This window comes from Narcine bancroftii, chromosome 8 (assembly GCF_036971445.1).
Source record: "Narcine bancroftii isolate sNarBan1 chromosome 8, sNarBan1.hap1, whole genome shotgun sequence".
Lineage (NCBI taxonomy): Eukaryota > Metazoa > Chordata > Chondrichthyes > Torpediniformes > Narcinidae > Narcine > Narcine bancroftii.
The window spans coordinates 145,373,267-145,398,855 of NC_091476.1; the positions used below are offsets into that span (position 1 = coordinate 145,373,267).

At 41.8% G+C, this 25,589-nt stretch overlaps 1 long non-coding RNA gene across 2 annotated transcripts in view; it reads right to left on the minus strand.

Moving 5' to 3' along the window:
* Positions 1-513: 513 nt before the first annotated feature.
* Positions 514-25,589, minus strand: part of LOC138741875 (uncharacterized) — a 61,544-nt gene continuing 36,468 nt past the window's right edge. The window contains exon 4 of one of the 2 annotated variants that reach the window (XR_011343836.1): positions 514-849. This is a non-coding gene — a long non-coding RNA (uncharacterized lncRNA). Of the gene's footprint in view, positions 850-24,153; positions 24,651-25,589 lie in introns of those variants that run through there. The other variant, XR_011343835.1, reaches the window with a different exon arrangement.

The window sequence follows — 25,589 nt, forward strand, 5'->3', positions numbered from 1 at the left end:
AATACATTTTGAGATATATAGGAGCACATATCAAATCTTTTTAGTCTTTTTTTTAATCTCTTCATTTAAAAATGTTATTAAATTCATCTGCAACAGATGGTCATCCTATTCCTTGAAAATTCCTGCATGATTTCATTATCACCTTGATTATTTCAACCTGCTCCCATTCATACAATATTTTCCTATAATTTCTAACATTTTCTTTGATTTATTGTCCCTTCCTGATACCATTAAGTTTCTCTTTTGGATGAGGACTAGGCTTTGTTTGTTTTATGAACACTGATCCAAGGCTTTCCAGTTATTTTTTTGTTTTCTCTTCTTCATTCGATTAGTACAAGGGGTTTTTTGCTTTTTTTCCTTTTTGATTGAGTATGGGGAGATGAAGATACTATTATTATGTATTGATTGTTGTATATTGTAATCTTTTTAATTATACAACCTTATTCTCTCCGTCCATTGTTTATTGCATTAAAATCAATAAAATGATTGAAAAAGAACAATTATATCAACCTTCTTACATTAGATTTGTTTGTCCTCATAACGTCAGTTGTAATGGATAAAGCATGATCTTTGTTTTGTACGCATAGAATTAGCTTCAAATGTACTGGCTAGATATTTCTTAATAATAATGGGTTCAAGTATACTGACATTATCTTAAGTGGCCGCATTCGGAATTTGTTTGATTCCGGGCCAGACAGAACTGGAGTGTTCTTGTCCTGGTGGTTACCATCTGTGGGATCTGCAGTAATGCTAACCACTCCGGCAGTCACACACATCAAAAAGTCAGCGCCCACCCTGTGTCAGTCCTGATGACCTTTATCAGGTCATCGTCTGTGATGGCCGGAGAACCTATTGGAAAGGAAATGCAAATTTCAGAAAGTAAAAATTACAAATAAAACTTCAAATATAAAATCCACTTTGAGGCAATTTGAAAATGTTATTGTCAAATTCAATGTTCAGATTTATTGTCAGAGAAGATACATGCCATCACATACATCCTGAGATACATGACATCACATACATCCTGCAGGTGAGGCAGAATTTCTACTTATCTATAGTGTTAACTGTACTCAAGAAAAAGATATGTATATAAAAAAGAGAAATGTAAACAAAGAAAGAAATGTAAACCAAAGTGCAAGGTAATCCTTAAATGAGTCTCTGATTGAGTTTGTTGTTGAGGAGTCTGATCGTGGACAGCAAGCAGCTGAATAATGAGAATAATAAGGAATAATCATGAAAATAAAGTAAAAATAACAACCCCCTTGACTTTTTTAATAAAGTTTGGCCTTCAGATGAATGAGTGGCATAGATGCAACAGCTGGAGTAGTGCCAAAAAAAACACAAGGACAGCGAAAGGTCAGATAAGTGCACTGTAGCTCCCCACTATTGAAAATATTTGCAGGGAATGCTGCCATCCGAGAGCAGCAGCAATCATCAAAGACCCACTCCACCCAGTACACACTCTGTTCTCACTGCTGCCATCAGGAAAGAGGTAGAGGTTCAAGATTCAAGATTCGATTTATTATCATAGTAATAAAGCAGTGTCTTATTACATGAAATTTCTTTTTGCCTGCTGCAAGGAAGACAGATTCGCCATCGGCAGGAACCATCAGAAAGAGAGAAGCAAAGGAGAGTACCCCCAGAATCACCAAGTGTCTGTAGATTCACCTCCAGTGCTTCTGCAGCCCCCGTCGCTACAAAGAAGGGGGCATGGCCTAAGTGGTGGGGGTCCTTGAAGATAGAGGCTGCTTTCTTAAGACACCACCCCTGTAGATGTCCTCGATAAAGTGAAGACTGGAGCTTGTGAAGTTGCAGACTGAGTTAACCACCCTCTGGAGTTTTTTTCTTGTCCTGAACACTGGCATTTCCATCCCAAAAAGTGATGCAACCAGACAGAATTCTCTCTATAGAATACGTTTTTGAGAGTCTTTAGTGTCATACCAAATCTCCTCAAACTTGCCACAAAGTACCGCTGCTGGCGAGCCTTCTTCGTCATCACATCAACATGGAGGCTGCAGGACTGATCCTCAGAGATGTTGATATCCAGGAATCTGAAGTTATTGACCCTCTCCACTGCTGACCCCTCGATGAAGACTGGTTCACGTTCTCCTGCTTTCCTCCTGAAGTCTACAATCATCCCCTTGGTTTTGTTAACGTTGAGTGCAAAGGCATTGTTGTGACACCACTCGACTAGCTGATCTATTTCCTTCCTGTATGCTTCCTGACAACCATGGCAAAACATTTTTGGACTGCAAAAGAGACATAACTAACATTTCAGCAAGGTATGAGCAAAATGGGCACAGGGTTCGGGCGCCCGCCTGCATTTTTCTCAGACCATGATGAGGGGCTCAAGCCAAACACATTAGCTGTATCTATATCTTTACTATATAAAGGATGCTGTTTGACCTGTTGAGTTTCTCCAGCATTGTGTTTTTACTTCAATTGCAGGGTCTGTAGATTTTTCTGTTTTACTCCTTATAGAGAGCAGTGGATTTGTACACAGGTCACTGGAGCTGTAATAGCACTGAGGTAACCACTCACTAACCATGCTGAATAGCCTCCTATTTTCCAAGATCCTATGATGTGGTAATTAGAAGCTGGAAATTACCCCTAATGTGACTGGCTTGTGGGACACTAAGGGGGTCTTAATGGAACAGGAGGTTTCAGGGAAGAAAGTGGAAACTCTGGTATGATCGAATTGAGGTACTAAAGCAAGGGTGAGCAAACTTTTTTTTAATAACTCACATGCCACCTTAAGTAATCCATGCCATAAGTGCTCTATGATTGGTAAGGGATTGCTTAAGGTGGCACGTGAGTGGGAATGGAAGGTAGAGAACTATTGCTCTAGACCCAATTGATACTGAAATATTTTGCTTTGAAAAATTGTCCACTGGCAACTCCTTTGGAGTCCTTTGGAGTTTTGAAATCACGCACATAACGAGTCAATTAGGTACAATTAAAACAGTGGTTTTCAACCTTTTTCTTCCCACTCACATACCACCTTAAGCAATCCCTTACTAATCACAGAGCACTTATGGCATAGGGAATACCCAAGGTGGGATGTGAGTTTTATAAAAAGGTTGCCCATCCCCATACAAAACACTCTTTCCTAAGACTTAGAGAAAAACATGAAAGCTACAAATGATCTCATATATTCATTGAAAGAAATTATTGTTCTAGAGCCATTTCCTTAAAGTAAAAACACCATTGCAGAGCAAATGTGCTCCATTTACCATTGACCCATTAAATATTTTTCAATGTTCTTAAAATATGCTATCTGATGGTTTGATTTCTGAATATTTCGAAGGACTTTCATCTTATTTGTTAGAGGCAAAGTAGAATGAGTTGTATCTCTTCCAGCATTAAGCAATGTAATCGTAGTCTGGTGAAAACACTCTCTTTTAAACATGAAGGTGCCACTTATTGCTTGTGTAAAATGCACAAAAAAATCAAAGCCAACCACATCAAAAGATCAGACTTTTCAAAGTAACTTCAGATTTGATTTGTATTTCATCTCCAGTTGCAAACTGCTATGATTTAATCAGTATGTAATTAATGTTTAACTGGTGAGCTTAAGCCCACATCAAAATAAAGACTTGTATTTCAAAATGTCACTCTTGGTTACTCCTGTGTTGTGTGTAAAATTATTGTGAACTGGATGCACAACATCTCACTTGTCAGGGAGGTGCAACCATGACTGCTCTTCCTAACAAGACTGAGGTGGGCAAGGCTACCAGCCACCATCCTGTTAACTTTCTATGGGAGCTCTATTGAGAGTGTCCTGGCTGACTCCTTCACAGTGTGGTTTGGTTGCTGTAGAAACTTTTTCTTTCCACTCTCAAACCTTTTTCTTTCCAATCCCTGTGCTATAGGTGCTCTGTGATCAGTAAGGGCAGAAAGAAAAAGATTGAAAACCACTGTTTTAATCGTACCTAATTGACTCATTATGTGCACAGTTTCATAACTCCGAAGAAAATGGGCCAATGACAATTTTTCTCAAGCAAAATATTTCAGTAGCAATTGGGTCTGGAGCAGTGATTCTCAACCTTCCCTTCCCACTCACATCCCACCTTAAGCAATCCCTTACTAATCACAGAGCACCTATGGCATAGGGATTGCTTAAGGTGGGATGCGAGTGGAAAGAAAATGTTTGAAAACCACTGCTGTCGAGCATTGGATCGGAGGTCAATCCACAGGACCATGAGCGGCAGAAAGGATCACTTTAGTTTCCCTCCATTCCATTGATGTGATCTACCACGATAGTTATCTGAAGAGGACTTGCAAATTCATTGAAGACCCCCTATCACTTTGCATGCTGCATATTCCAGCTACTCCCATCAGGGAAGATACATAGCAGTATCAAAGACAGAACTGTCAAGCTGAGGAACAGCTGCTTCCCACAGGCAGTGAGACTGCACATACAAACCCTCCAAGACTCTACTATTTATTTAATAATATTTATTTATTTTTATATGTATGTACATACTGAATATCTTTGGTTGTCTGTATGTGTCTTATGTCTGTATATATGTTTGTATATTTTTGCACCGAGGACTGGAGAATGCTGTTTTGTCAGTTTGTACGTGTACAATTGAATGATAATACATTTGAACTTGAACTTGAAATTTTGGGTCAAATATCAACGAATTTTAAAAAAAATTGAATTGCTGCCTGTCTTTCCATAAAGTTTCACAAAAGCAACATCTGGCTTCTACAGCAACTATAACAAAAATATCCCAAAGCACTTCACAGAACCAATCTCAAAGAAAAAGGTCAACAAGCCACATCAGGAGGTTTAGGGTTTATATGTTGACCGGGTCAAAAATTGAGGTTTTAAAAGAAAGAGCAATGGAGAGGTTTAAAGTTAGAATTCAAAGCCAGGATTAAGAGAAGACTAAAGACCTCACAAGGGACAAGAGTATAAACAATATATTTTGTTACTAAAAATGAAAGACTACAGATGCTAAAGATCTAGAATAATGTTGTAAATGCTCAGAAGTTCAGGTAGTAACCTTGGAGATAGAAATGGTTGAAGTTTTGGATTGATAATCTTCCAAGGTAATCAATTTGAAATGTTCCGATGAAAAACTTTAAATCTTGATTCGCTGATGCTGTCTGACCTGATGTTTTATTTGTTACTTGTAATTTACAATAAGAACATTTGTTTTCTGGTGATGTGAGTCAACATCGCAGGCAACAAATCAATAGCTTTGGAATTAATGCAATGCACAACAAATTGTTTTCACTTGCACACAAATATTCCATCATATCATTGAATGCAAGTTTTCATTCATGCAGTAGCTGCCTTTGGCATTAATCAGAACATTCCAAAGTCATCCACTCTGCTGAGAAAAAGTAGGATATCAGTCTCTTACTTAAATTATAACAATTCCAGCATGCTGCTATGCAGAGTGACTTGGAAGTGCTTGTGCATGAATTGGAAAAGGTTGGTTTGCAAGCACAGCAAATAATTAAGAAGGCAAATGGAATGTTGGCCTTCATTGCCTGAGGGATTAAATTTAAGAGCTGTAACTGTACATGACTGGTGATGCCACATCTGGAGTACAGAGTACAGTTCTCTCTACTTTCTAGAAGATATACTGGCTTGGAAGCAGAGCAGAGGAGGTTCACCAGGTTTTGAATGGGTTATCGTTTGAGGAGAGATTGAGGGAGTACTCATTGGAGCTGAGAAGAATGAGAGGGGATTTTGTAGAAATATATAAAATTCTTAAAAGAATAGATGATAATGAAGTAAGGAGTTTGTTTCCACTGGCGGGTCAGACTAGAATTGGGCGGGGTGGGGGGGGGGAGGCAAAGCCTCAGAAATAAGGGGATTAAATTTAAGATATAAGGAGGAACTATTTCTCACAGAGAGTAATGAATCTGTGGAATTCTCTGTCAAATAAAGCAGTAGAGGCTGCCTCCACAGAGTTTTGATTAGTGGGGGAATAACAGTTATTCTGAGAACAGGTGGGTCAGTGGAGCTGAGTCCATAACCAGATCGTCTGTGATCTTATTGTAAGGTGTGCAAGCTTGAGGGCCCAGATAGCTGTCTCCTTGCTCTAATTTCTTATATTCTTCTGCACACTTCATGTTCTAGGCCGTGCAGATTAACAGGAGCAATATAGTGACTATTTCATCAATATGTAAAGCGCTTGAACCTTTTTTATCTCATCTGCAAGTATTTGTTTTCCAGCCTTTCATCTACCACATTTTTGATGATGTGCTTTGCTTAATAAAATCATACAATAAGTTTGCTGTACATTTCAAGCATTTCATTCTGAGGTTATTTTTTTTTTAAAAGATTGATTTGTGTTTTGGAGCTGTACCATTATCGAATGTCACACTCAAACTATTCCGCAGTTTAATTGACCAGCTGCATCCAACTCCAATTTCTGTTTTGTTTTGTTCATGGTTCCGGTTTAAGATTTTGCCTTTTGCTTTTAGGATTTGTTGATTGATTATGACTTTCAGAAATTGACTGCAAATCTTCAGCTTCTAATGGAATGTATTTAAGTTTGTTTCACATAATGCAAAGCCTTGCCTGGGGTTAATTCATCTCCATTGCTTAATAAGCGTAAGATGCTTCTCCACTAATGATCTGCTGAAGCCTTAAGCTCCTCTTACACGAGGAAGTGCATGGACATTTCAATCAATACCATTAACATACTCCATTACAGTTTCCTGCCTATTAAAAGAACAAGCAATTGAGGAATTAGAAATGCTGTTTGTTAATTATGAACACTTGAGGCATGTTTTCATTTCATATGCTTTGAAAATGCAGAAGAAAACAGTTGCCCACACTGTTAGCTTCACGAGTAACAACACCAAACAAGACTTGGGTCAGGTACTTTCCAGGTAGTTTACGTTTATTTGTCACGTTATATCTAGTATAATGAAAAGGACTTCAGCGAGCAATGTGACAGGTTATCTCTAATATACATACAGCTGTGTAAAGAGAACAATTTACAGTATAGTGTTTCAATGAAAGTGAGATCAGTTGGCCCCAAGCAAGGACTCTGTATTAGGGTTGCAGGGAAGAAATTGTCTTTAAGCCCAATGGAGAAGGAGAAAGGAAGAACAGTTCAAGGAAAGCTGGCAGAACCAAAAACCCTTTGGCTTTTGAACACTGTGTTTATCTAATCACAACAGATGAGCCTTTCATGTGATGTTGGACAATGGATGGTCACTCCAGTAAAGGCCAGAGAAACAACCCTTTCCCTTTTGGAATTGCAATGCATTAGCAGTATTAATGTGAACAAGGTTATTTTAGAGGAAGCAGTACTGAGATTACAAAGAAACAACATGTTGAATTAAATTGTTTATTGTCAGGTGGACTGAGATGCAGTGAAAAGTTTTGTTTCACATGCTATCCAGGCAAGTCAACTCATACAGCAGGTAGTGCACTAATAGCATATAAATAAACAAACAACGGTGAGAATAGTTAGTGTTACAGTAAGCCAGACAGTGCAGGGTTTAGAGTAAAGTTCAGTGTACAAAATGCAAGGGTATGCTCGATAGGGCGAATGGGCCTAATTCCTCTCCTGTGTCTTATGATATCATCCTTTGGCAATAAGGGGTCAATTTAAGAGGTTGATAACAGAAGGAAAGAAACTGGCCTTGAATTTTGAGGTTTGTGCTTTTAAGCACACAAATGTTCTGCCTGATAAAAGGCGGAAGAGAGAATGAAATGAGTCCTTTGGTATATCAGCAGCTTTCCCAAGGGAGTGGGAGATGAGGATGGATGGGGTGGTGGGGGGGAGGGGGCAGTTGTTTGCAGCAGTTTCTTGAAATCTTGTGCAGAGCCATTCCCGCAGCAAATTGTGATTCATCCAGGCAAGATACGTTCAATGGTCCATGCTGAATTTCCTCCTGTCTTTGTCATTTTTAAATTTAGACATACAGCTTGGTATTAGGCCCTTCTGGGCCACAAGCCTGTGTCCCTCTACATATATCAATTAACCTTCAGCCCCTGTACATCTTTGCGGGGGAGGGGGGGAGGAAACTGGAGCACCCAGTAGAACAAACTCCTTAACTCCTTACAGACAGAGCTGGATTTTAAACCAGGTCACTGGAGTTATAATAGAATTGTGCTAACCATAGAACCAAAGAACACTACAGCACAGAAACAGGCCCCTTCACCCTTTCTAGTCTGTGCCAAACTGTTTTGTCTTTGCCTAGTCCTACTGACCTCCACCCAATTCATGGCCCTCCTTATGTATCCCATCCATGTATCTGTCCAAATTCTTCTTAAATGTTAAAAGTGAACCTGCATTCACTACCTCACCTGGCAGCTCATTCCACATTCCCACCACTCTCCATGTGAAGAAGTTCCTCCTCAAGGACCTGCTAAACTTTTCCCCTTTCACTCTTAAACTATTTCCTATCTACTGTTTATTTACTCTGTTTATCCTTCTTATAATTTTAAATACCTCTATCAAATCTCTGCTTTTTGTTTTACATTCCAGGGAATAAAGTCCTAATCTGTTTAACCTTTCCTTGTAACTCAATTCCTGAAGTCCAGGTGCTCTTTCTATCTCATTGGTATCTTTCCTGTAGTTAGGTGACCAAAACTGCCACAATATCCAAATTTGGCCTCGTTAAGATCTTATACAACTTGACCATAACATCCCAACTCCTGTACTCAATACTTTGATTTATGAAGGATAATATGCCAAAAGCCCTCTTTACAACCCTATCCACCTGTGACACCACTTTCAGGGAATTATGTATGTATTCCCAAGTCCCTCTGTTCTACCACACTCCTTGATGCCCTACCATTCACCGTGTATGTCCTTTCTTGGTTTGTCCTTCCAAAATCCAACACCTCGCATGTGTCTGCATTCAATTCCATCTGCCATTTTTCAGCCCCTGCTCCAGATCCCTCTGCAAGTTTTGAAAAACTTCTTCTCTGTCCACAGCACCTCCAATCTTAGTGTCATCTGCAAACTTGCTGATCCAATTTACCACATTATCATCCAGATAGATGACAAACAACAATGGTCCCAACATCTATCCCTGAGGCCTCCAGTCAGTGAAGCAATCATCCACCATCCAAGCCATACCATTCTGTTCTGAGAAACAACCCTGGCAACATAAATGAGCACATGGAAACTTAAATCTTGTAGGACTCTCTTTTGCTTCTCTTTCTCTGACTGTCAGGGATGGCGGGCAATGCTAATGGCAAATCTTTGTTTGTCTTATGGCAGACTAATGGCAATTTCATGTAATACTTATCTGTTTTATTTCACAATAAATAGCATCTGAATCTGATGTCATTTCACTAATAATTTCAAGCAATGTTACAGGGTGGGGTTCCTGATGAGCTCATCCTTGGCTCTCTTCTTAATTGCTCTAATATGAAGATCGCACATTTAAAATTCTTGGAGACAAATGCTATTGCAAGTTGTATTTTCACTGTCATCTTTAGTGTCTCCCCAATTAGCACTTCTATTTAGCAAGTAAAATGATTTTCCTGAGAAACATGAAGACTTCCAAAGACAAAAGGTCTTTTAAACTCCCAATCGATCTAGAATATTTCAAAAGCTTTTGTTCTCCCTCCCCTAAGTTGCTAAGGGAGATACCACGCAGGATCAAATCCAACTAGTTACTTCTGTGTCAACATCACACATATTTAACACGTTTGCCAACACAGGTTGCAGATAAACAAAACAGGGAAAAAAATCCCTCCTGAGTAGGAGCAACATATGTTCTGATTTGTAACATTATTTCGGTGTCTCGCTCTGTAAGGAAATAAGGAAGAGAATGGAATATTAAAGGAAGGTTTTCCAGCAGTATTGAAAGTTGTTTCTTTTATTTCAGAAAAATGAAAAGAAAATTTGCCAACCAAAATCTGCTCCACATATCGAAATGGTCAAATGGAGGATAGCCCGCTGAAAAACTAATTTCAGGATTGTATGTGATGTTATGCATGTTCAGCATGATGCTGAAAAAGCCATGAAAGACCTCAACAATGAAGACGCTGTTTACATCTGGTACTGCACGGATGGCAGTCTCTTCAATCTGAGGTCCCTGCAAGCTCACACCAAGACACAAGAGAAACTTGTCCGTGAACTACTCTGCAGACGATGCCGCTTTAGTTGCCCATTCAGAGCCAGCTCTTCAGCGCTTGACGTCCTGTTTTGCGGAAACTGCCAAAATGTTTGGCCTGGAAGTCAGCCTGAAGAAAATTGAGGTCCTCCATCAGCCAGCTCCCCACATCTCCATCGGGCACACAAAACTCAAAACGGTCAACCAGTTTACCTATCTCGGCTGCACCATTTTATCGGATGCAAGGATCGACAACGAGATAGACAACAGACTCGCCAAGGCAAATAGCGCCTTTGGAAGACTACATAAAAGAGTCTGGAAAAACAACCAACTGAAAAACCTCACAAAGATTAGCGTATACAGAGCCGTTGTCATACCCACACTCCTGTTCGGCTCCGAATCATGGATCCTCTACCGGCATCACCTACGGCTCCTAGAACGCTTCCACCAGCGTTGTCTCTGCTCCATCCTCAACATTCATAGGAGTGACTTCATCCCTAACATCGAAGTACTCGAGATGGCAGAGGTCGACAGCATCGAGTCCACGCTGCTGAAGATCCAGCTGCACTGGATGGGTCTCATCTCCAGAATGGAGGACCATCGCCTTCCCAAGATCGTGTTATATGGCGAGCTCTCCACTGGCCACCGTGACAGAGGTGCACCAAAGAAGAGGTACAAGGACTGCCTAAAGAAATCTCTTGGTGCCTGCCACATTGACCACCGCCAGTGGGCTGATATCGCCTCAAACCGTGCATCTTGGCGCCTCACAGTTTGGCGGGCAGCAACCTCCTTTGAAGAAGACTGCAGAGCCCACCTCACTGACAAAAGACAAAGGAGGAAAAACCCAACACCCAACCCCAACCAACCAATTTTCCCCTGCAACTGCTGCAACCGTGTCTGCCTGTCCCGCATTGGACTTGTCAGCCACAAACGAGCCTGCAGCTGACGTAGACCTTTACCCCTCCATATATCTTCGTCTGCGAAGCCAAGCCAAAGAGAAAAACATAGAACATTACAGCCCTCGATGTTGGGTCACCCTATATATTCCTACCAAAATTAAATACTAAACCCTTTCTATCTCATTCATGTGCCTGTCAAAGAAACCCTCAAATATCCCCAATGTTTCAACCTCCATCACCACTCCTGGCAAGGCATTCCAGGCACCCAGAACTCTCTTGTGTAAAAAACTAACCCGACAAATCTCCCCTAAATGTTCCTCCCTTCACTTTGTACAGATATCCTCTGGTACTTGCTGTTCCTTCCCCAAGAAAAGGGTGCTGGCTGTCCACCCTATTTATTGATGCCTCTCAGAAACTTGTAGACCTCTCATTCTTCAATAAATCTGAACTTTGAACTTTGGGGATATATTGAAAAAAATGGTTGTTTTATTTTGGTTCCTTGTTTTGGTTCCAATGACATCAAAGCCACAAAATGTTGCATTTAACTATTGATTGTTGTCTATTTAGACTTCAGTAAAGCTTTTGACAAAGTTTCCCACAGGAGGTTAGGAAAAAAGGTGGAGGCATTAGGTATAAATAAGGAGGTAGTGCAATGAATTCAGCAATGGTTGGATGGGAGGTGTCAGAGAGTAGTGTTGGAAAATTGTTTGTCCAATTGGAGGCCGGTGACTAGTGGATTTCCTCAGGAATCGGTCCTGGGTCCACTATTGTTTGTTATATTTATTAACGATCTGGAAGTAGGGGTGGAGAATTGGATAAGCAAGTTTGTGGATGATACAAAGATTGGTGGTGTTGTGGACAGTGAGGAAGATTACCATAGATTAAAAGGTGATTTAGGAAGGCTGGAGGTGTGGGCTGAGAAATGGCTGATGGAATTTAATACAGATAAGTGTGAGGTGTTACATTTTGGAAGGGCAAATCTAAATAGGTCATATGCATTAAATGGTAGGCTATTGAGATGTGCAGAGCAACAAAGGGATTTAGGAGTGATGGTAAATAGTACCCTCAAGGCTGATACTCAGGTAGATGGTGTGGTGAAGAAGGCATTTGGAATGTTGGCCTTCATAAATCGGAGTATTGAATTCAAGAGTAGGGAGGTTATGATGAAATTGTACAAGGTATTGGAGAGGCCAAATTTGGAATACTGTGTACAGTTTTGGTCACCAAATTATAGGAAAGATATAAACAAAATAGAGAGAGTACAGAGAAGGTTCACAAGAATGTTGACAGGATTTCAAGGTTTGAGTTACAGGGAAAGGTTGTGCAGACTAGGGCTTTTTTCTCTGGAGCGTAGAATATTGAGGGGGGACTTGATAGAGGTGTTTAAGATTTTAAAAGGGACAGACAGAGTAAATGTGGATAGGCTTTTTCAATTAAGAGTAGGGGAGATTCAAACTAGAGGGCATGGTTTAAGATTGAAGGGGGAAAATTATAAGGGGAACATGAGGGGAAATTTCTTTACGCAAAGGGTGGTGGGGATGTGGAATGAGCTTCCGACAGACATGGTTGAGACGGGATCATTGGTTACATTTAAGGAAAGACTGGATCGTTACATGGAGAGGAGAGGAGGGGTATGGACCGGGTGCTGGTCAGTGGGACTAGGAGGGTGGGGATTTGTTACGGCATGGACTAGTAGGGCCGAACTGGCCTGTTCTGTGCTGTAAGTGGTTATATGGTTATATTTACATGGAGAGGAGAGGACTGGAGGGGTATGGACCGGGTGCTGGTCAGTGGAACTAGGAGGGTGGGGATTTGTTACGGCATGGACTAGTAGGGCCGAACAAGCCTGTTCTGTGCTGTAAGTGGTTATATGGTTATATTTACATGGAGAGGAGAGGACTGGAGGGGTATGGACCGGGTGCTGGTCAGTGGGACTAGGAGGGTGGGGATTTGTTACGGCATGGACTAGTAGGGCCGAACTGGCCTGTTCTGTGCTGTAAGTGGTTATATGGTTATATTTACATGGAGAGGAGAGGACTGGAGGGGTATGGACCGGGTGCTGGTCAGTGGGACTAGGAGGGTGGGGATTTGTTACGGCATGGACTAGTAGGGCCTGTTCTGTGCTGTAAGTGGTTATATGGTTATATGACTGAAATGTAAATGTATGTGCTGTTTCAGTCTACATGTATGTAAATTGATACTTTCCAGGGTAAATTAAATTCAACATCTTGGATTTCAAAATGTAGCATCTGAGTAACATAGAAGCAAGCAATTCTGGTTGAATCTTGCTTTGAAGATGGGATTTTTGCATCCGAGAGTAATCTGGAGAATTATCCAGCAGGTCGGGTAGGAAACTGCCCCAAACAAAGGATAATCCATGTGCTTGCTCTTAGAGGGTCATCTGACCAGGCAATTGAAGGTCATTCCTCCATGTCAATCAAGGTTAGCCCACCCACAAATAGCCACACAACTTGCTATTGGCTCCTTTGGATGTATACACACCTCGCCACTGGCTCCCTTAATCACCTTCCCTATTTTGGTCATACCTGAGCCAGCCCCTCCAGACTGCTGTGGCTTAAAGGCCACCACATGGAGCTGCTAACTGTCTCTCCCTGAGGGCGAAGTCATGCTCCACTCCAGGCCACGAGCCATATAGTACTAGAGAGTCAATTACAAGATATGGGCTAGTAACGGATTTGGGGGACTTCTTGTGGTGCACACTAACAAGCCATTGTTGTAACTTAATTATAGAGCTGTACCTGCACCGGATCCAGGGGTGCCAGGTACTGCTTGTTTCATCTGTGTGTTTAACTGTGCGAACTACAATAGCAATCTGTTAGTTGTAGTGAGTATTGATTGTAAAACTGTCTAATGTCACTATTTTGCTAGTGCCTTGTCTGACAGAGTGTAATCCTCGTGGTGACTTTCTCTTGCTGCTAAATTCGTGTCCAGAATCGGTGTTTCTTGGACCTGCTTAACTTGTTCCTCACTTCACAATGACACACATCATAAAGGCAACCAGGGTGTTTTGGACGAGTTTCATTTCACAATGTTCCCTATCTCCCCTCAAGTCCAATGTTACAAGTGAAAATGTGTTCCTACAGGATTTTTTTCTCTCAGTGGTTATTCTGAAAATTGCAGCTACTTGTTCACAGCAGGGGAACACAATTTGCATTGGAAACTGACACTGCAACTGTTAAACAGCCAGCAGATTTATCTGGAGAATATGAGCAATTGCAGATGTTTATCACCACCCAGCCTTCAGATTGACTGGAAACATGTATGTTTAAATGAATACCAAATAGAGATAAAAACACAATGCTGGAGAAATAGCAAGTCAGACAGTATGGGATACCTTGATGAAGAGCTCAAACACAAAACATTTGCTATATGAAGTACACAGCTTGACCAGCTGAGTTTCTCCTGCGTTGTGTTTTTACTTCAATCATTGCGTCTGCAGACTTTCACGTTTTACTCCAAATAGAGATAAGATAGCATAATGACATTACTCTCATCAAATAACAGTTCGACAGGAAAGTCTGCAAATCCTGTGATTGTAGTGCAATACACCGAAGTGCTGGAGAAACTATTGGAAGCATAGGTATACTATGAATGTTTTGGGCCTGAGCCCTTCGTCAGAAAGCAGGCAGGCACCCAAATAAAAAGGTGGAGGAGAGGAGAAGAGAGGAGAGAAGATGTGGCATGGGAAGAACAAGAGGTCATGGTCAGTTATGAGTGGGAAGGAAAAAGAGAATAAAGCAGAGGTGATAGGGGAAGGGGGTAGTTATCTGAGTGGAGAGATAAAGGTGTGAGAAGCTGGAAGATAGGAGATATAGGGGAAGAGGGAGAGAGGGGGGAGGTGCCGAACAGAAACTGGAAGTCACTGTTACCTGGTTCAAGAGTGCCAGATGGAATATTACAAATTATTCCTCCAATTTACAGGTGACCTTAGCTTGGCAATGAATGGGACCATAGAAAGAAATTTTGTGGGAATTGAAACAGTTGGCCACTGGACGCTCCCTGTTATTGTAGCGGACAGAGCAAAAGTACTCAATAAAATGATCTCTCAGCCTGTGTCCAGTATCTCCAATGTAAATGAGACCACAATGGAAGTGCCGGATGCAGTAGATGATCCCTGCAGATTCATTTGGAAGGACTGTTTAGTGGCCCGAATGGTGGTGAGGGAGGAGGTGTGGGCGCAACTGTATAATTACCTGGGATCACAGAGGTAGGTTCCAAGGGCGATTAATGTGAAGGGATGAGTGAACGTGGGAGTCCCAGAAGGTGTGGTCCCTGCAGAAAGCAGAGAGGGGAAGATGTGTCAGGTGGTGTGATCATGTTTTAGATGGAAGAAATTGCCAAGGGTAGAATCTTGGATATGGAGGCTATTGGGGTGGTAGGTGAGGACAAGGGGAATCTTGTCCTTGTTGTGTATGGGGGTAGAGGGAGATAGGGCAGATATGAGGGAAATGGAGGAGAAGCGGGCAAGGGCTGAGTTGATGGCAGTAGAGGGAAAGCTATTTTTTTTGTTCTGAAATAGAAGACCTCATCCTCGGAGCAGATGCAACAGATTTGGAGGAATTGAGAGTAAGGAATAGAATTTTTACAGTGTGAAGAGGTGCAGCTGAAGTAAATGTGGGATTTGGCTACTTTGCAATGGTCTGAAGATGCTGTGATTGTAGTAAAAACACACCAAAATGCTGGAGGAACTCAGCCAGTCTTGCAACGTCTATAGGAGACAAAGATTTTTGGGCCTGAGCTTTCCTCAAGGTATAAACAGAATGAGTAAAAAAACAGGAAATCTCAGAATTCTGGGGAGGAATCCAGATCAACAAAAGGTGTTAATTGGTTATGATAAGGGGAGAGGTGAGAATTGATTATGTCTGTGCAAAAGGAGACAGGGAAAAAGGAGAGACAGAACTGGGGAAAGGTGACAGGCGAAGAAATTAATGGGAAGGGTGATGTTTAATGAAAACAAGAGAAGTCGATATTAATGCCATCAGGTTGGAGGGTTCCCAGTCGGAAGATGAGCTGTCGTTTCTCCAATTTGCAGGTGGTCTCAGTCTGACAGTGCATGAGACCATAGACAGACATGTCAGCAAGGGAGTGGGATGGGAAATTGAAATGGGTGGCCACTGGGAGATCCATGCTATTATGGAGACAATGCCAAAGTGCTTAGCAAAGGAGGTGGGGTGCAAGTGGAACATCTCCTGTGGTCACAGAGGTAGGTACCAAGAGGACAATTGGTGTGGAGGGAGGAGTGAACATGGGAGTCATGGAGGAAGTGGTCCCTGCAGTAGGCAGAGAGGAGAAGAAAGGGGAATATGTGTCTAGTGGTGGGATCACATAGTAGGTGGTGGAAATGGCAAAGGATGTGTTGAATGCAGAAGCTGATTGGGTGGTAAGTGAGGACAAGGGGGGATTCTGTGTTTGTTGTGTCTAGGAGCAGAGGAGGTTAGGGCAGATGAGTGGGAAATGGAGGAGATGTGGGTGAGGGCTGAGTTGATGGAGCTGGAGGGGAATTCTGTCCTTTTTTCACGTGAGGCAAGAGGGGCCCAGGCCAGATGTGTGGGTAGTGGAGGATATGTGGGTGAGGGTCAGGTTGATGGTGGTAAAGGGAAAGCCACATTGTTTGAAAAAGGAGGATATCTCTGATGATCTCACATTAAACTCCTCGTCCTGGGTGCAGATGCAACAGAGATGGAGTAACTGAGAGAATAAAATCGAATCCTTACAGGGTATGATGAGGTGTAGTTGAGGTACTGTGGGAGATGGTGGATTTGTAAAAGATGTCTATTGAGTTTGTCTCCCACGATGGAGACAGAGAGATTGAGGAAAGGGAGAGTATTGCTAGAGATGGACCAAGATGGTCAAAGTTCATGAGCTCATCATGGATAAATGAGGCAGCACCAGTGTAGCAGAGGAAGAGTTGAGGGACCTTGGCTGTGTAGTGTGGATTGCTCCACGTAGCCAGTAAAGAAGGAGTCAAGGCTGGGACCCATGCAGGTACCGATGGCTACCCTTTTGACTTGAAGGAAGTGAGATGAATCAAGGGAGAAGTTATTGAGGGTGAGAGCAAGTTATGCTAGCCTGAGGAGGGTGGTGTGGAGGGGGACTGATTAGGTCTGTTGTTGTGAAAGAAACAAAGGGCTTTGAGACCTTCGGCATGGGGGATGGACATCGATGGTCAAAATGAGTGGTCAAGTTCAGAGGAAATCGATGAATAACAATGGTCACTCAAGCCAATGCTCCAACTTTCTGCCTTATTTCAGACACCATTGAAAACAATCTTTCCTCAAATTCTCTCCAACCCTCTTACTCTTCATCTTAAGGCTATAACATCTGGTTTGAGACATTTCTGCTATGGAGATACACTCATTCACCCTAGTTATGCTTGTCATAACATTTTCACTCTCCTCATCTTCCTTAGTCTTCACTGCTCCCCAGAAACAAATCCAGCATAACCAATCTGTTTATAACGCAAACATTCCATGCCATGTAATGTCCTGGTGAATCTACGATGGGACAATCCTTCGCTCTTGAGAGAGGCAAGGAGAACAGCACACACAATATCCCAGCGGCTACTGAAACAAAGCACGGAAATTCTACCATGAAATCTATACTCTTATCGTTAAACTCACGTGGAATGGGCAGATTTGCTTTTCATTCAAGTTGTACTTGCACATGAAATAAAAATCATTATAAAATGAGTATTTTCAAATGATTTGTTATTTTTAAATCACAGAATCTCTGATCATTACGTTGAAATGTGGTTGGGATTTATTTCTAGTTTTTTTGAAATTGTGATGTTTACTGTCGGGACAATCTGTTTATCTTTTCCAACTCATTTACTTAAATTTGAAGAATGATTGCAGGTCGAGACCAATCACCTGGACCAAAATAATATAAAGAAGGTGGCCAGAATGGAGAGATGAGCAAGACCCAAAAAGTAAGAGGTGGAGAAAGTAAAAACACTAAACTGGAAAAACTCAGCAGGTCAAAGTGTACTTTATAGAGCAAAGATAAAGATACATAATCAATGTCTCAGGTTTAGGCATAACAAGGTATGAAAAATGTAGACAGGCATCTGAATAAAGTGGTGGGGGGGGAGTTGCAGGGGAGGAGCATAGGCAAGAGCTGGATAAGGGAGGGTAGGCACAAGAGAAAACAGGGGGAGTGGGCTGGCTCTGTGAATGGAGAGAGAAGGGAAAGGAGACAGAGGGATAGGGAAGAGCGGGAGAATGGGGAATGGTTTAGCAGAAATTGGAGAAGTCAACGTTAATGCCATCCAGTTGGAGAGTTCCCAGGCAGATTATTAGGTGTGGCTCCTGCAATTTAAGACTGGCATAAGGCCATGGACAGACATGTCAATGCGGGAGTGGGGCCCAGAATTGAAATGGTTGGCCACTGGGAGATCCCTGCCATTGATGTGGACAGAGTGAAGGTGCTCAGCGGACCGATCTTCCAGTCTATGTCCAGTCTCTCCAAGGTGGAGAAGGCCACAACGGGAGCACCCTATGCAGTTGATGAATTTTGCCGATTCACAAGTGTTTCTTCACTTGGAAGGACTGTGTTGTGGCCCTGAATGGTGGTGAGGGACGAGATATGGGCGAAAGTGTGGCACTTCCGACAGTCACAGGGGAAGGTGCCAAGAGGGTGGTGATTAGTGGGTAGGGATGAGTGGCCGAGGGAGTCACGGAGGGAGCACTCTCTACAGAAAATGGCAGAGGTAGAGGAAAGTGATAGGTGGATAAAAGACTGCAGAGGTTGATTGACAGGTAGTCAGGTGGAGGAGAAAAGGAGCAATCTCTTAAATCTTCATCCTCTATTATACTAGTTTCAATGGACCAAATTTCAAAGGGAAAATTAATTTAAACATGCGGCATGGTAAGAGACCCTTCTAGCCCTTGAGCCCAGCTCCCCAATGCACCAATTAACTTACAAGCACCATAAGTTTTTGAAGGGTGGGAGGAAACCAGAGCGCCTGTAGGGAACCCACACAGTCACGTGGAGAACATAAAATCTCCTTACAGACGGTGCCGGATTCGAACCAGAGTTGTTGGTGCTGTATGTTCATCCCACTTATATTGCTAAGAGCAGAGGGTGAATTTCTAAGAACAGGAAGGCGATAAGCATGAGAGTCACATAGCAGCACTCTTTGGATTACATGAACTATATAAGGTTTGTAGAACTGAGTTTGAAAATCCATTAACAAATGCAAATATTTTGGCACAAAAGAGGTTTGCATTTCCTCTGGTTATTTTGAGCTTTTGTGAGTTGATGTGCAAATAAAAAAAAAATCAGCTATTAAACTGATTCCATTTTGGAGATGATGGGCTCATTTCCAATTACCTTCTTGTTATCAATCTCTGTCTCCTATCGGCAATCTCATTTTTCTTCCAATAAACGTATTCCCACATGACCCCACTTCCAAATTAAGCCATATCTTAAAACATTCCCTTCAGCCAGAATTAATGAGCATCTTGAAAGAGGATTTAATCTTACTTGATGACCTTTAACTCTTACAAATCTCAACAGTGTATCCTCAAATCAACATCGACGAAGGAATGTAATGAAATCACTCAAACAGTTAAAATACTGACTCCTTGGAGAGAATGAACCAAGAATGGATTTGTTTTTCCATGTATTTGTTGGAAAAGGATGCTGGTTTTTGAGAAGATTGACTCTAAGATTAGCTTTGCATTGGAGCTAAAATGTGGAATCTAATGCAAGTTTCAACATTATTTTTTGACTGATTTGCCATAACGAAGATATTAATCTTTATCTTCAAATTTTAAGTAAAGGCACCTTATTTGCACCAATATCTACTCCCCAGCCTTCCATAACTCCTTTGTCTTTTCTCTCTTCCTTAACTCTTGAAAGCATTAACCTTTAATAGGCATAGTTAGTGAAGCAGTTAGCGCACATCTATTACTGCGCCAGTGATCTGAGTTTGAATTCGGGACAGTCTGTAAGGAGTTTGCTTGTTCTGCCCATGTCTGAGGGACAATATATCTTTGTCTCCTATGGAAGCTGAAAAGACCACCTGAGTTCCTCCAGCATTTTGGTGTGTTTTTACTGTATCTGTGAGTGTTTCCTCTGGATGCTCCGGTTTCCTCCCACCTCTCAAAACATACAGGGGATTGTTGGTTAATTGGGGTATTTGAGCAGCAAATACCCCAGTAACAGGTCAGAAGCACCTTTTACTGTGCTGTATATCTAAATTTAAAATACAAAATCCATGGAAATACATTCTGGAAACCCATTTACCAAGTCCAGTTCTGCCCCCCACCAAATCTCATCAGGGGTATTTCACTGCCAATATTGATGGAAATGTTCGCTCACTTTTCCCTGCACAACCCCCAAACACAAAGACCATTCAAGCAGTAGCCATATATCAATCAGAATGATCAAAACTGCGAGGCTCAACCAAACGCCAACTTAGTTGACATCATGCGTATGTTCTCTCAAATCTCCGTTCAGCTTCAATCCTGTTGAACCTTGGAAAACTGAACTCATATGTTTGCACCCTCTGCAAGAGCTGATGGATTTGTCTCTTGATCTGCCACGCAGGTTACTAAATAGATTTCTACGTCCTTTCTGCACACAGGGTGGCACAGTTGGAGTAGTGGTTAGCGCAATGTTGTTACAGCACCAGTGGCCCAGGTTCGAATCTGGCACTGTCGTAAGGGATTTGTACATTCTCCCCATGTCTGCGTGGGTTTCCTCTGGGTGCTTTGGTTTCTAATTTTTTTTTTAATTAGACATACAGCACATTAACAGACCCTTTCGGCCCATGAGCCCATACCACGCAAAACAGTGGGAGTTGTTCAAAACGTACCGGGGCTGTAGGTCAATTGGGTGTAAATGAGGCTCATGAGCCTGCTACCATGCTGTATTTCTGTATATATGTCTTTTAAAAAAAAAGCACAACCAATGATATGGAAAATAAGAAGTTTTCCAACTTCTGACTGTGGTGACCAGGAATAACATAGCAAAGACAAATAACATGCCATTCATCAACACATAAACCTGAAAGGTGTAAAGGACAGCTGCTACCACATATGGAACTCTCTGGTTTCAACATCCAAGTATCTGTTCACCACTTCACCTTGTTTTTACTACATTTTCTGTGCATTTTTTAAACATTCCTTTGTCTAGCAACCCATATAATTAAATTTACAATACAGTATGTTTCCCCATATCCAAAAAGCCAGATGGTTTTTGGTTATTGGGTTTTCTCCATTAGCTGCCTTCAAGCAGCTCAACCAAATACTTGTATCAACGGTTAAACAACAAAACACAACAGCAGGCTTTTTGAGCATGAAATAATGTTTAATATGTACCAAAAAAAACTTGATCTCTGCTTATCTCGAACCCATGCGAGCTCTGTTGTTATCAAACTGGCAGCAACGGAGTGTCAGAGCCTTCTGGGCAAGTCGGGTGATAATTTTTTTTCCAACTTGTGACGTCATGTTGGCACTGCAAAAAAGTTCTGTTAATGCATCATTTTGGTTAATGGGACTTTGGATAAGGGGAAATGTACTGTAATCAAACTTAGACATTCAGCATGGTAACATTTTGGCCCTTGAGTCCGTGCCATCCAATTACACCTGATTGTCTTACATCCCTGGTATGTTTTTGAATGGTGGGAGGAAACTGGATCCCCCCAGGGAAAGGCCACGCAGACATGGGGAGAACGTACAGACACCAAGGGTTTCAAACCCCGGTCCCAATCGCAGGCGCTGTAAAGGCATTGTACTGACCACTATACCAACCGTGCCATTGGAGCTGGTATGATCACAAGAGAAGATTTTGGTGGTCAAATAATGACTATTGGATTATAAAAGGGCTTGATAAAAAGAGCAGCTTGCAAGTCATCAAAGACAAATCATCAGGCTTTGTTGCCACAGTGAGTTCTATCTAAATTCATCCAAAGTTAAAGAAATATCCAGATTCATGGTGCAAAATCAGAATTCACCAGATACTCGTTAGAAAGTTATATAGAGAGAAAGTAAATAGACCATCACAAACAAATTTTCAAAACCTTCTAAGAGCGAAACATGATGGTCTCCAGACGCTGTGATTGCAGTTAAAATGCTCAGAAATGCTGGAGGAACTCAGCTGGTCTCTCAGCATCCATAGGAGGTAAAGATATATTACTGACGTTTCAGGCCGGAGCCCTTCCTCAAAGTATGAGTAAAGGTACGTCAGGATAGAGACTTCGCCAAAAATCAATTCTCACCTTTCCTCCTATCATATCCAATTAGCACCTGTTGGTCTAGACTCCTTCTTCTCCCATTCTTCTCAGTCTTTATTCCAGTTCTTCACTCATACCTTGAGGAAGGGCTCCAGCCCAAAACATTGGTAATATACCTTTACCTAGTATGGACCCTGCGACACCAGTTGAGTTCCTGCAGCGTCTCTGTGTGTCTTTTCAGCATCTTCTAAGCAGTGCACTGGTAAGTAAGCATGAATATGGTTTAAATCTCTGGAGGAGCTTTACCCCATTTACCCCCGCCATTTCCTAATTCAGTAGGAAGGCAAAATTACCAAAAGAGATATACGTGGAACAGTGCACTCATTGTAATCATCAGTCCCACATTTAACGTGACTTTTTTTTTTAAAAAGAGAACACCACTAATGGCTGTCATTCTGACTGATACACAGTAAGAACAGCCTGACACAAATATCAATAAAAATAATGGAATCAATTTCACTTCTGTTCACACTTGATAACTGCATTTCACAGCAGAGAAGGTATTCTCCCCAACCACAGGTAATGGATTTTGTTGGGATCTCAACAGGGTATTCTCTGAGGCCTACCAGGGGATAATGGTTACATTTAATCTTCCTCTGCGCCAATCTGTCCTCCTGACAGCTGAGAATATTGGTGCCAGAGGTTATAAAGGAGCCTTACTCCACCTGTCTGCCAAAGGCAACTACTTGGGAGTGAGCGATTGTTATTGAAGGGTATCAGAAGGAAGAACACTTGGTTAAAAATAGAGTATGTGGCTGATTTCCCCCATAACTGGGATTGGGTGCATTTTTTGGACCGAAAAACAAATGTTCCGGAATGGATATAAATAATTGTTGGTAGAAATGTTTTGGGAGGTTGCAGGCAGCTGGAATTGTGAGAATGTATTGGTTTTATTTGGTGCCTGAGCTAAGGGCTCAGGTCCGAAATGTCAGTTAGATATCATTACCACTCATGGATGCTGGGAAACTTGCTGAGTTCCTCCAGTCTGCAGACTTTTGTGTTTCGCCACTTGCATCTGCTTGGCTGCTTTAATGAGACAATTTCCTTGCTCTGGCCAACAGCACTAGTGGTGTAGAAAGATTTGGCCATTGATGCATTCCTGCTGAACATACTCAAACACGGATGATTTAGCACAGGAGTGAAAGAGTAGATGTGTGTATGAAATTTTACATCACTGAATGATACTAATACAGTAATATTCTCCTTATCTTTCCCAAATATTTAGTGATAATTAACAGATCTCCATTATCTTTATTTCTCCCTGGTGTGAATGAACACTTTACAGCGCAGTAAAGTTTTGTATCACATCCACTGTAAATCATGTGGCATGACTCACATGCCCACAAGACAAACTTTTCTTCATCTTCAGTGGCCATGAGTCATCTTCAATGCTAAAATCTGTCATTAAACAAAATTAATAGAGTATTACATGAGTTCAACACTTGGTTCAACTACTGGCATAAGTATGTCTTTATTGAAAAGAGGGAACACATTAATGGGAAAAAGGTATTATTTTCAGAGCTCCTACATTGATGTTAGAACCATGAAATATAAATGCCAGGTGTATTTCAGAATGATATGAAGATAAAAACTGAGGAAAGATTTAAAGTGCTGCCCCTCTTTGTTAGCGTGAAGTACTCACTTGCTTTCCTATGAGGCAGAGCATCCTGGGTTCATGCCTACCTGTGGTTGAAAAGTAACAGGACACGTTAAACAGAAATTTCTTTCTGCTCGCTCATGGGAAAAATATCGCATGACTACTGTTTCAAAGAAGAGCAAGAGCACTGTTTGTTATTGCTCATTTAGATTGTCTGTTCATTAAGGCGGCGGATGTTGTGGGAGCTTGCTCTATGCAATTTAGATGCTCCATGCATACATCACAACAATGACTGCCATTCAAAATTCAAAGTTCAGATTTATTGCCAGTGTACATACATAACATCACATACAACCGTGAGTGTATATACATCACATCACATACAACCCTGAGGCAGAATTATTGGTAGTGCAAAGAACTATACTCAGGAAGATATGTATACCTGTAAACAAATAAAGAAAGGTAAACAAACTGTGCAATTCAGAAGAAAAAAGTGCACAAGAAAGAGTCCTTTAACGAATCCCTGACTGAATTTGTCATTGAGGAGTCAGATGGTGGAGGGGGAGCTGCTGTTCCTGAACTTGGTTGCACCTCTTTCCTGATGGCAGCAGCGAGAACAGAGCATGCGGTGAGTGGTTTGGATCCTTGATGATCACTGCTGCTCTCTGACAGCACCATTCCCTGTAGATGTTCTCGATGGTAGGGAAGGTTTTTCTTGTGATATCCTGGGCTGTGTCCACTACTTTTTGCAGGGCTTTCTGCTCAGAAGCATTGGTGCCCCCATACCAGGCTGTGGTGTAGGTTCAGTACCAATTCCAGCAATTAGGCAGGAGACCAGGTAAACCTATAAGCTCAAAAGAAGAGGAAAGGATTACAATGCCCCGCTTATGCAGTACATCCTTATGCAGTACTCGGTTGGGGAGTGGGTCTGATCACACCTCTGCATCATTCCTTTTTGATCCAGTGAATAGCACACATGTCAATGCAAATCATTCAGATTTATTGTCACATGTACTGAGATGCAGTAGTAACTTGTTTTAGGAGTAGTCCATCTCATACACAGCACATACATTGTACTGCAAGCATGAATCAACACAGAAGTGCAGAGTTACACAGAGAAATCAGTTGGTAAGGAGCAAAGGCAGCATAGTTTTACTGCTCATTCAGGAGTCTGGTTACAATGGGAAGGAAACTGTCCTTGAATCCCGTGATCTCAAACCCGTGAATCTTGTTCCTCATTGTGGGGGGGGGGGGGGGGGGGGGTGGTGGGAGGTGAAAGGAGTGTGGCCTGGGTGGAACAAGTTTTTTAATATGTTTCCTCTTTTTTCCCAGGGCAGCAGAGTTATAGATGGAGCTGGTAAAAATATAAATTTGAGCAAATAGATAAGTAAATATTTTATACACAAAAGTGCTGGAGTATTAAGTACTCTCATTTTTCAGTTCATTTTCATTTGGGTGTGTTGGGCGCTATCATTAGCCCCAATAATGACGCAGACAGAAGACTGAGGGGAACGATAGGCTTTATTGAGCTAGAGACTACTGGCCCGGGTCCAGGCTAGGAAAATGAGCGAGAAGGAGAGTGTCTCGACCTTTATGGCCTGGGGTCACATGGGCAGGACTAAGGGAGGAGCTAAAGCAGGGAGTCACCCAGAGGGTGGGCCAACCAATGCATACAATCATATCACCACAGGGTGGGACTGCCACTTTAAGAGAACAAATTTAACAAAGCCCTACAGGCTTTGGAAAATGACTGTGAACTGACAACAGGCTAAAGACAACATGT